Source organism: Sturnira hondurensis, unplaced genomic scaffold (genome assembly GCF_014824575.4).
Source record: "Sturnira hondurensis isolate 20B ecotype Veracruz unplaced genomic scaffold, ASM1482457v3 Scaffold0008992, whole genome shotgun sequence".
NCBI lineage: Eukaryota > Metazoa > Chordata > Mammalia > Chiroptera > Phyllostomidae > Sturnira > Sturnira hondurensis.
Window position 1 is genome coordinate 4760605 of NW_028081623.1, and position 12350 is coordinate 4772954.

At 39.3% G+C, this 12350-nt stretch overlaps 1 non-coding gene and 1 pseudogene across 1 annotated transcript; both read left to right on the plus strand.

Moving 5' to 3' along the window:
* The first annotated feature begins 7936 nt into the window (after positions 1-7936).
* Positions 7937-8039, plus strand: LOC118994023 (U6 spliceosomal RNA). Its single transcript, XR_005067982.1, has one exon. It is a non-coding gene; the product is annotated as a U6 spliceosomal RNA (small nuclear RNA).
* A 644-nt stretch (positions 8040-8683) lies between these two features.
* Positions 8684-11263, plus strand: LOC118993982 (leydig cell tumor 10 kDa protein homolog; annotated as a pseudogene).
* The last annotated feature ends 1087 nt before the right edge of the window (positions 11264-12350 follow it).

The following is a 12350-nucleotide window of genomic DNA, read 5'->3' on the forward strand; positions in this document are numbered from 1 at the left end:
AGAAAACTGACCATCCAGCCCTTGTTGTGGAGCCAGATGATTCAGTTCCTCTGTTGTATCCTTGGTGCCTTTCAAACTGCTGCTCCAGTATTAGAACTCAGAGTGAGTGAGTCCAAAAGTCCATGGGTAGGCCCTTTAAGAAGATTACCTTGGGACTCCAGAAGCCCTCTGTTTCACTCAGTCACAATCTCCACTGGTTTTCACAGATAGAGATTATGGGGACTTCTCTTCTGGCACTGGGCTGGAAAACATGGTCTGGGACTAGGATTCCTCAATCCTCAGTGGTGGTGGGGAATCCCTCCATAACTGAGATATTTCTTCTGATTTGTTACCTCACACAGTAATGGGACCTGCCTGTTCTTTTTCTCTGTCCCTCCTCCCAGTTTCAAAGTGGCTTCTGTATATCCTTAGTTATTGAACTTGAGGTGGTTCTCAATGCTGTTGTGTAGTTTAGGTGCAATTTTGATGTTGTTATGGGCAGATGTGAGTACCACATTTACCTACTCTGCCATCTTGACCAAAAGCCACAAAGATAATCTTGAAAACAGCAAAAGAAAAGCAGTTAGTTACTTACAAGTTTGCTCCCATAAGACTGTCACCTGATTTCTCAACAGAAACTCTTCAGCCAGGAGGGATTGGCAAAAACTATTCAAAGTAATGAAAAACAATGACCTATAACCAAGACCACTCACCTAGCAATGCTTTAATTTAAAATTTACATAGAGATAAAGAGCTTCTCAGGCAAGAAAAAGCTAAAAGGGTTCATCACCACCATGCCAGCATTATAAGTGTTAAAGAAACTTCTTTAAGAAGAAGGAGACTCGTTGGTGTGGCTCAGTTGATCAGAGTGTCATCCTGTAGCCAAAAGATTGCTAATTTGATTCCAAGTTAGGGCACATGACTGGATTGTGGGTTCAATCCCCAGTCTAGGTGTGGGAGCATGTGACCCCCCTGTCCAGATGTGTCCAGTTTCTGGTCTAGGCACTGATCCCCAGTCCAGGCACATACTGGAGGCAATCAATTGATGTTTCTCTCTCTCCCTTCCTCACTCTCTAAAAGCAATGAAAAAAATGTCCCTGTTTGAGAACAACAACAACAAAAAAGAAAGTGAAAATATATATAAATAATAAAATGTCAATCACCACCTACCTATTAATAATCTTTTAAAACATAAGTAGATTGGATGCTGAATATGCAATGCAATATACAGATGATGTATTGTGGTACTCTGCTCCTAAAACCTGTGCAATTTTATTAACAAATGTCACCCCAATAAATTCAATAAAAAACTTACTCAAAAAAAGAGAAAAAAATAGATGTAAATGGATTAAATTTCCCAGTCAAAAGACATAGGGTATCTGAATGGATACCTTATGAAAAATATGAAAACTAAGAAAATAAGACCAATACATATTCTCTCTACAAGAGACCCAGTTCAGATTGAAAAACACACACAGACTCAAAGAAAAGTAATGCAAAAGAATATTTCATGCAAATGATAATTTAAAAATAGAATAGCAATATTTATATCTGACAAAGCAGATTTTAAAACAAAATCTAATGAGACAAAGAATAACATCTCATAATAATCAAGAGATTAATCTAACAAGAGGATATATCCCTTGTAAACATTACACACCTAATATAAGACACCTAAATATATAAAGCAAATCTTGATGGACTTAAAAGGAGAGAACAACACTACCACCATCATAGTAGGGAACTTTAACACCCCACTGTCATCAAGGGATAGATCTTCTAGACAGAAAATCAACAAGGAAACAGCAGCCTTCAATGACGTATTAGACCAGATGAATTTAATTGATAGTTTTAAAGCATTTCACCCTAAAGAGGCAGAATATACACTCTTTTAAACTGTATATGGTACCAGCATTATTTACAATAGCCAAGATATGGATGTACCTAAGTCACCATTAATGGAAGATTAGCTAAAGAAGTGGTACATATACACATACATACATACTTACAAGGGAATGTAGCTTGGCCATAAAAATGACATCTTACCATTTGCAACAACATGAATGGATCTAGAGAAAGACAAATATCATATGATTTCAGTTATATGTGAAATCTAGAGAACAGACAAACTAAACAGAAGAAACAAAACAGAAACAGACTCAAAGTTACAGAGAACAAATTGATTGTTGCCAGAGGAAAGAGGTGTTGTGGTGCTGGGTTAAACTGTAAGAAGTATAAATTGGTAGTTACACAAAATAGTTACAGCACAGGGAATATAGTCAATAACATTGTAATAAGTAAATATGGTGCCAGGTGGGTATTTGAAATACTGGTAATAGCACTTTGTAAATTATATGATTGTTGCTTCTAGCCAAGATGGAGGAATAGGTAGGAACCCTTAACTTCCTTGCATAACCAAAAGGAGGATAACAACCAATCTAAAATCAATAAACAACCAGAAGTGCCAGAAAATCAAACTGCATGGAACTCTGACAACCAAAGAATTAAAGAAACAGTCAGCCAGACCAATCTGATGAGTGCACTGAGACAAAGAAATATGGCCCAAATGAAAAAAGAGAGAAAAATTCCAGAAAGAGAGTTAAGCAATGTGGAGATAGCCAACCTATCTGATAGAGTTCAAAGCCCTAGTAATCAAAATGCTCACAGAACTGACTGAGCTTGGTTGCAAAGTAAAAGAGTAAGTGAAAGATATCCAAAGTGAAATAAAGCAAAATATTCAGGGAACCAACAGTGACAGGAAGGAAACCAGGCTTCAAGTCAATGATTTGGAACAAAAGGAAGAAATAATAATCCAACTGGAACAGAATGAAAAAACAAGAATTCAAAAAAGTGAGGACAGGCTCAGGAACCTCTGGGACAACTTTAAATGTTCCAATATCCGAATTATAGGGGCGCCAGAAGGAGAAGAACAACAGCAAGAAATTAAAAACTTATTTGAACAAATAATGAAGGAGAACCTCCCCAATCTGGAGAAGGAAATAAATTTCCAGGAAGTCCAGGAAGCCCAGAGAGTCCCAAAGAAGTTGGACCCAAAGAAGAACACACCAAGGCACAGCATCATTAAGTTACCCAAGATTAAAGATAAAGAGAGAATCTTAAAAGCAAAAAGAGGAAAGCAGACGGTTACTTATAAAGGAGTGCCCATAAGACTCATCAGCTGATTTCTCAAAAGAAACCTTGCAGGCAAAGAGGGGTTGGAAAGAAGTATTTGAAGTCATGAAAGGCAAGGACCTACATCCAAGATTACTCTATCCAGCAAAGCTATCATTTATAATGCAAGGGCAGATGAAGTGCTTTCCAGATAAGATCAAGTTAAAGGAGTTCATCATCACCAAGCCCTTATTATATGAAATGTTAAAGGGACTTATCTAAGAAATTGAAAAAGATCAAAAACTATGAACAGTAAAATGACAACAAAGTCACAACTATCAACCAATGAACCTAAAGAACAAAAAAAAAAAAAGGAAGAAAACCAAAGAAAACCAAAACTAAGGAAACAACCAGAACAGGAACAGAATCAGAGAAATGGACATCATATGGAGGGTTTTCAGTAGGGAGGGGGAGGGGAGGAATGGGAGGGAAGGTACAGGGAATAAGAAGCATAATTGGTAGGTGTAAAATAGATGGGGATAGATAAAAATGGTATAGGAAACAGTGAATTCAAAGAACTTATAAGTACAACCCATGAACATGAACTAAGCAGAGGATGCTGGAGGGTTCAGGGGACAGTGCAGAGGGCAGATGAAGAGGAAAATTTGGGAAAACTGTAATAGCATAATCAATAAAAAATACTTAATTTTTTTGTCACAGTTCTGAAGACTGAGAATTCCAGGATGAAGGTACTGGTTGATTTGGTTCGGGGTGAGGGCCATACTCCTAGCTTATAGACAGCCACTTTCTCACAGTGTTCTCAGAGTGGAGAAAGGGAGTGAGCTCTCTGGTGTCTCTCTTTCTGAGAACACTAATCCCATTACATCCCATCCTTATAACATCATTTAACCTTAATTACTTCCATAGAGGCCCTATCTCCAAATATAGTTACCTTGGAGTCTCAACATAAAATTTGGAGGGGTAAAATTCACAGAGCAGAAGGGAAGGAGTAGGGGAAGATAGAAACTTTACAGTGTGATACAGTTCTGACACTTCTGAAGGAGAGGAGAAAGAAGGATGATTGGGTAGGAAGACTGTCAGACTCCAGTGAAGTTCTGTGAAAGTTCTTGTCAATCTAATGGGGAATCCATAATACAGAGTCATCCATTAAAGGAGCTTTCTTTATAAGGTGTGGGCCTGTATTAGTACTGCTACTATTCTCAGTCACTGGCTGGGAGTAACCTATGGGAAATATGGCCTCATGTGAATTTGGGGATAGATCCAGAAAAGCAGCAGCTGAGGGCATTAGTCAATTTGTTGCTTGCAACAGAAAATCCAAAGGGTCTATTTGCATTGCTATCACACACTTTTTGATCATTTATAAAAATGACAGTATTGAACTTCAAAGTTTAAACTGTTAACCTACAAGTATGTTTTATTTGGAAGTACAGTTTAATGTTAAAAAATTAGTTTCCAACATCTGAAAATCTTTTCCCCCCTTTTGGTAAGTGGTTTTATTTTATTTTTTAAAGTTGTTGTTCAAGCACAGCTGTCTTCATTCCCCCCCCCCCCAGCACTGCCCCTCATTCTAGCCATTCCCACCTCCCACCTTCAATCCTACCCCCATTTGGTTTTGTCCATGTGTCCTTTGTACATGTTCCTTGACAACCCTTCTTCCTGTTTTCCCATTATTCCCCCCCACCTCCTCTCTGGTTACTGTCAGTTTGTTTTTAATTTCAATATCTCTGGTTATATTTTGCTTGCTTGTTTGTTTTGTTGATTAGGTTCCCCTTATAGGTGAAATCATAAGGTATTTGTCTTCCACTGCCTGGCTTATTTCACTTAGCATAACATCTGAAAATCTGAACATTTGCCTAAAATTTGCATGTCTAGATTCTGGCTACACCAGGCCACATTCCTGCATGGTCACAATTGGCCAGGTTGTGCCCATAGATGGGTCTCTAGTTTGTCACTGTCTCTTCCAAATCTGCTTTCTTCATTTACAGGTCCTACTAGTTAGGGCCCTGTGATGAAATGATAAATTCTATTTCAAAGGAAGAATTTGAAAACCAATTTGGTAAGGGGGTTTGAGGAAAGGAAAGTATTGTAGGATGTCATGGTTGGAAAGGGAAGAATAAAAAAGTGATGAAAGGACATGAATAGATAGTTCACCAAATGTATGGAAAGGACAAGGCCGGATTATAAACTATACAATTTTATGATTAAATTTTGCAATTACCCTTAAGTATTTTTAAGATAAATTTCTAAAAGTTGAATTGCGCATCCAAAGTAAGTGTTTATGGTTATATCAATTTACATTCCCAACAGCAACGTAGGAGGACATTATTTCCCTGAAACAATGCAAACCCTGAATCATACTTATTTTTTATTTTCCCCAACTTCAGAAAGGAAAGGGTATCTTATTATTGTTTTAATCTGCACTTATTCTATTAAAACTTCTTTCAGTTGCAATGAGCCTTATGTGCAGTATGTTTCTTTAGAATAATAATTGCTGATTTATTTTTTATTATTAGAGAAGTTTCAAATTCACAATATTGTGAAACTTCCCCTAGCTGATAGATATTCCAGTTCTGTGTAGCAAGGTGTATTAAAAGTCCTATGAGAATCAGTTGTCAAGACAGAATTCAAAACATAATCAGATATTAAGGAGAAACATGTGTAAGAGAAAACAGGAAAGGATCTGGATAAAGATGGCAGAGGCATGAGACCACAAAAAAAAGTCTGATTCTATGTGAAGAAGAGAATGTTGAGTAGAGATGTTCTAGATTGCCTTGTAGTCCAAGGAAAGTTTAGCACAGCTATTTGGGTGTCCTTATACCAAAGTTGTTTATTAGGGGAAACCCGTGTCTCCTGGGAACTGGCCTGCTTTGTTATTCTTATTGCACTAAGTTGTTGGCTGGGAAGCATGGCCTTGGTAAACATGATGGATTTCAGAACACAGCAATTGGGATACTTTGGTACTTATGCTCCCTGTAGTTTAAAATTTGTGAGGTACCTTTCAAGTTGTGCCTAAGTTCTCTTCACCAAAGGGAATTATCTTCTAGTGTTTGTGGCTTGCTAGAATAGTATTTGTAAAAGAGACTAAAAAGCCTTGTGCAGAAGAACTCATCCTAAAAGGAGAGATTATTAGGCCCAAGAAGCTGGGCATAGACACAAAACGTTAACTTGTAATGGAACATCAATTCTGTGAAGGGCCTCCTGCCTCTAGCTCTTGGCTCTGCCTTCTGGCTCATTCCCATGGAGGGGCAAAAAGGGTAGAAAGTTACAAGTAACAACCAAAATAACCAGTTCAACTGTCTTTCAACTTCTGAAAGGCACAATAGCACTATTTTCATTCAATTTAATACACACAAAAAAAGAATTCTTCTCCTTTCCTGTATCTCAAAATCCTAAACAATAGCTGATACAAAATGACCTTGTGGAAGATAATGATGGAAGTGGGAAGTTGCTGTGGTGCCCAAGGCAGATAATACCCTTCAGACAAAGGAATACTGTCAGAACAATAGAAGACTAACCAAAAGAGAGAGAGGGCAGAAGAAAGAGGATACTAACTTGTGATAGATTATTTGATGGACCATATGTGATATTCTCTAGGAACTCCCAGGTTGTTGTTGTGGGTGGGTGTGGGAAGTTCTGAGAAGCCAGTTGAATAACTACTTTTATTTAGAACTAGAGTCATTTTAGGTTATTGCACAAGGACACTGTATCACTTAGGCTGAGAAAAGTCATGCTGCAATAACAAATAACTCCTAAACACAGTGGTTAAAACAACAGTTATTACTTCCACAGCACTTTGGCTAAAACTTTGTTACACATCATTTCTTCTTCATTCCAGGACTAACAGAACAGCTGTTTTCTGGAACACTGCTGATGACCTGGCAGAGGGGAAAGAGAAAGGACACGGTGAAGTGAATTTGGCTATAAAAGCTTTTGCCTGGAATTAATGCACATCACACGTAACTGGTCCAAACAAGTCACATGACCACACCTCAGTTCAATGGCACGGGGTAGTATATTCCTCCCACAGGGTGGGACAGAGAACTTTGATAAAGAGTAAGAAGATCTACTGCAGCCCCTCCTTTGTTGTGTTCAGACTTCAGGGTGTTGATATGAGGGAGTAAAAAGAGGTAGTTCTACAAGTCAGTTCCAGGCATCTCCTTCTTCCTCTACCACATAAGCACAATTATGCTAAGCTTATTTATAGTTTAGTGCAGTTGTTGTAGTTGTTCCCCCTTCTCAGAAAACTTTCCTCTCAGGTGTTTTAAGACTAACTTTCTCTTGCCATTTAGATGTCAGCTTTAACATGACTTTAATCCACATTGACTCTCATCCTCCTCTTCTACAAGCACTCGTTTTTAGTTTACCATTTTCTATTTTTTTCTGGTACTATGTCCATAAAAAATCACACTGTTTCTGATTATTTTGGTTTATGCTTATTTATTTATCATCTGTATTCCCTCAGTAGAACATAAACTTCATATTTATACTCTGGTGCTTTTGTCAGCCAAGTTCCCAGGCTTTATGGTGGATTGGAGATTGGACTAGTGGTGAAAAGAAAAGGGGACAGGAATAAAGCTAAGAAAGGCATGGGGGTAGGTGCCAAGAAGATCTGGGAAATGGAGTTGAGAGGAAGAGATTCACAGAGTGAACATTTTTGAAGGGCCAAAAGATGTGTGAAAATGAGAGGTAAAAAGAACAAGACTTAAACAAGTGTTATTATTAATGTTCCTCAAGAGATTCAAGAAAATGTTAAACTACTTTTTAATTATCTCAGTTGCTATAATGTGTGTATTTGATCATGACACCCTGTATAAAAAGTACCCTGGTGCTTGCTTCAGCAGCACATATATTTGAATTGTATGATTCAGAGATTAGCATGACCCATGTGCAAAAATGATAAGCAAATTTGTGAAGTGTTCCACATTTTTATGAAATCTTACTATTTGTGACAACAAAGATGGATGCAGGGGCTTCATTTTAAGCAAAATAAGTCTGTCAGAGAAAGATAAATACCATATGATTTCACTTATATGTGCAATCTAAAGAACAATATAAATGAACAAATGAAACAAAAATAGACTCATAGACACAAAAGATGACTGATGGTTGCCAGATGGAAGGGGTTTGAAGGACTGGGTGTAAAAGGATTGAGAAGTACAGATTGCTAGTTACAAAATAATCATGGAGACATAAAGTACAACATAATCAATGTTATTAGAAATATAGTCAATAATATTCTAATAACTATATATGGTACCAGGTAGATATTGGAAACATTGTGGGGAGTGGGGACAACACTTTGTACAGTATGTGATTATTTAACTACTATCATGTACACCTGAAACTAATAAAAATGATGTTGAGTGTTAACTGTAATTGAAAACATTTAAAAATATTTTTAAAAATTGCCTGCATTTTATAACGCAAGAGCTAGATATTGTTACAATATTGTCTTCTGCTCAAACTCTGATTGTGTTATCATCCAAAAAGGTAATCTCTAAAATTACTTTTGGGTCTCTGTAACTGAGGCAGGGTTCAAGGATTCTTGAACAACCTGTCACTCCTGCTACCAATGGGGCAAGAACAGTACTCAGCACATGACGACACTGAAGAAATGTCAGCTCCTAGGAAAGCTGCAGTGTTCATGAGCCAGGTAGGGTGGTGTCAGAGAGGTGGGCTAATGATCTTCTCCATTTCCTTGATATTAGGTTAATGTGGAAAATTACTGGGAGTGGGGAGAGAGAGAGAGACAAAAAGAAGGAGGGGGAGTGATACTCTTATTTGAATAATTTAAAGTATTATTCTTGGACTTGTCCTTTTGGGAGAAAACAGTGAGACAAAAATATTCTAGAAAGTGACTGTTGAAATGGGGACAGACGACTTGGTACTACTCTCTTCCTTCCTTTTTAACTTGTAAAGTCAAGGGTTAAGAGGCTGGCCTATGAATTGTTAGACTGCCAAGGGCATTTCAGTAGTAAGTGTTAAGTAAAATGCCTGCATATGAGATATTTGCAGTGACTGAGATATTTAAGTGACTGAATAGATAGATCTTAGCCTGACAGCCTGAGGATGAAGGTGCAGCTGTCTTGGCATCTGCCAAGACAGGGGAAAGGGTTCCAGCTGTAAATGTCCTTGATGACAGCATCTTGTTATCTGAAATTAAAGCTCTAAGGACCAAAATTTCTTGGTGCCCTTTGGAGTTCTTAATTGGTAAAGGCCTAAATAAATGGGGCTTTCTCTCACTGACGTAAGACCCACACATGCACACCATATAGAGGCTCTTGTAGACCAGTTTTGAGTCTGGAATTTGTGATTGGCAGGGGGATAAACTCTAACATAGTTTTCATCATCAGGTGTGAAAATAAAAATAACATGTTGAATAAATGAAGGAAAATTTTATTTCAAATTCTTTTTTTAATAGTAGCAAATCCTCAAGAAATCCCTAGAATTAAGTATTTTTGTCAATTATTTAGTGAGTGCCTAATTGCTCTTGTTGGAGAAGAAAATTACATGCTTGTTCTTAAAATTATAAACAATATTTTGATGGCATTGACAGAGCAAGTAGCAAAATATTGACCAGTCACTCTGCAGAAGGAAAACTCTAGTGAGCTCAGTTTTATCTGCTACATGGAACTGAAGAGAAGAGGTCATTAACTCCTGTGAACTACATTTGAACTACTATTTATTAAACTCTGATGGAAAGTCGTATATAAAGTTCACTGTCGATGCTTTCCTCTAGGACTTTTACGGTCCTAGAGGAAAAATACTTAAGTCTTTTATCCACATTGAATTTATTTCCATGTATGGTGTAAGTTTGTGATTGAGTTTCATTTTTTTGCATGTAGCTGTCCAGATCTCCCAACACCATTTGTTGAAGAGGTTATTTTTACTCCATTTTATGCGTCTTCCCCCAATCAGCAGGAAAATCTCAGACATTCCACACAGCAACATTTTCATCAATATGTCCCCTAAAGGAAAGGACATGAAGGAAATAATACAGAAATGGGACCTCATCAAATTAAAAAGCTCTGCGTGGCTAAAGAAAACAGCATTAAAATAAAAAGAGAACCAAATATGGGAAAACATGTTTGCTAATGATAACTTGGACAAGGGTTTGACCTCCAAAATATATAAATAACTCACATGACTCCACTCTAGGAAGACAAAAAACCCAATTAAAAAATGGGTAAAAGACTTGAACAGACACTTCTCCAAGGAAGACATAGATAGGGCCCAGAGACATATGAAAACATGCTCAGCATCACTAGCCATCAGAGAGATGCCAGTTAAAACCACAACAAGATACCACTTCACACTGGTCAGAATGATCATCAGAAACAAATCAACAAACAAATGTTGGAGAGAATGTGGAGGAAAAGGAACCCTACTACACTGTTGGTGGGAATGCAGACTGGTACAGCCACTGTGGAAAACAGTATGAAATTTCCTCAGAAAACTAACAATGGGACTGCCTTTTGACCCAGCAATTCCACTGCTGGGATTATACCCTAAGAACCCTGAAACACCAATCCAAAAGAAACCATGCACCCCAATGTTCATGGCAGCATAATTTACAATAGCCAAGTAGTAGAAGCAACCTAAGTGCCCATCAGTAAATGAGTGGTTCAAACTTCTTCTAGCATATGCCCCATCAAGGCACAGGGGCAATGTAAATTCCAGGCACAGAGGCCATCCAAGAGCAAGGTGGTAGCTGTGGCCTCAGAGTGGAACCCAGCCTGAAGAAGGGAGGTTGTGTTATCGCTCCCAAGAAGGCACGCATTGTGCAGCAGCAAAAGCTCAAGAAGGGCCTGGAGGTTCGGGATCCAGAAGAAGCTTAAACATGATGTGGTGATGAAAGCCAGCTCCAGCCTGCTCAAAAAGCTGGCATTGCTGATGGCTGCTGCCAAGAAGTAGGCAGCCTCTTCCTCTACCACTAAGACAAGACACCTTCCTAAAAGGACACAGCACCTGCTTCCATGATCACACATCTGCGACTAGCTCCATGGGCAGTACTATGCACCAAAGGAGCCTTGCCCCCCAGAGCCTTGGCTTGCTGCTCGAACTTTGGATAGGGGTGGCCTGGCCTGTGGGCAGCTGATCAGCACATCTGTGCAGCATGGGTCAACTTCCCAGGATGCTGAGAACTCAGCAATGTCCCTAAGAACATGTTCACCAACTTTCTGTGCTCCCTGCTTCAAATCCTGTATCCACTGGTTTAACCTGGAGCACCAAATCTGGCTTTGTCATTCCTCCTGCAGTCTCATGTTCCTGTGAACAGACCTGTGCTGGGACTGTAGGCCAGGTACACTGACCCCGTCAACCTCAGCAATTTCTGCAGACCAGCCACATGCTCAGGGAAGGGTGACCAGGCTTCTGCATTTCCATCCTCAGAGCTGGTGGAGAGTCTTTACCTCCCTCCAAGCTCAAGTGGCTCACCACAACCTCTTTACTCACTTGCACACTCTCCCCAGGCATGCCCAGTTCACCCCCTCTGACCAGCACAAGCCAGGAGATGTAGGGAGCCATTTTTCTGTCTGTAGAATGGGTGTTGACACCGTAATTGTACCAATTCAACCAGAATGTACTTATGAACTGCTTGAAGGCAACTTGATCTATAAATAAGTCAAGATGTCTAGTAGACTTATAACCCAGGTGTTTTTCTAGTGCTTTCTGTACATCACTTCATCCCAGGGTGGGTCATGTTGTTAACATTCTAGAGCCAGTACTTGAACCCACCATTGGCCGAGTCCCAGTGTGCACTCTCAGCTGACCATCTACTGCCTGTGTTTTCATACCAAGATTCTCAACTGTTACATCTTGGGTGCTCCCTTCCCCAAAGCGTCACTTGAATCTGCTAGACTGGAAATGCCTATGGAGTCAACCAAGAGTTGTGGCTTGGTGACTGCCCTTCCCTCTATTGGAGGTGAGAGGAGAGGCCACTGCTTGGTGACCAGGCTGGGCCCAGGGAAACTTGAAAATGGAAAGTCTCTCCTACAAATTCTGGCTCTGCTGCCATAACCACTGGTTTTTGAGATGTAGATTACAATTTTTGTGTGTATGAAATTGCTCTCCCTGCTTTTGTATATGTATGTGTGTGTGGTTAAAACTCACCTATATCCCCTGGCTGGTGTGGCCCAGTGGACTGAGTGCCAGCCTTTGAACCAAAAGGTTACTGGTTTGATTCCCAGTCAGGGAACATGCCTGGGTTGCAGTCCAGGTCCCCAGTTGGGGGTGTATGA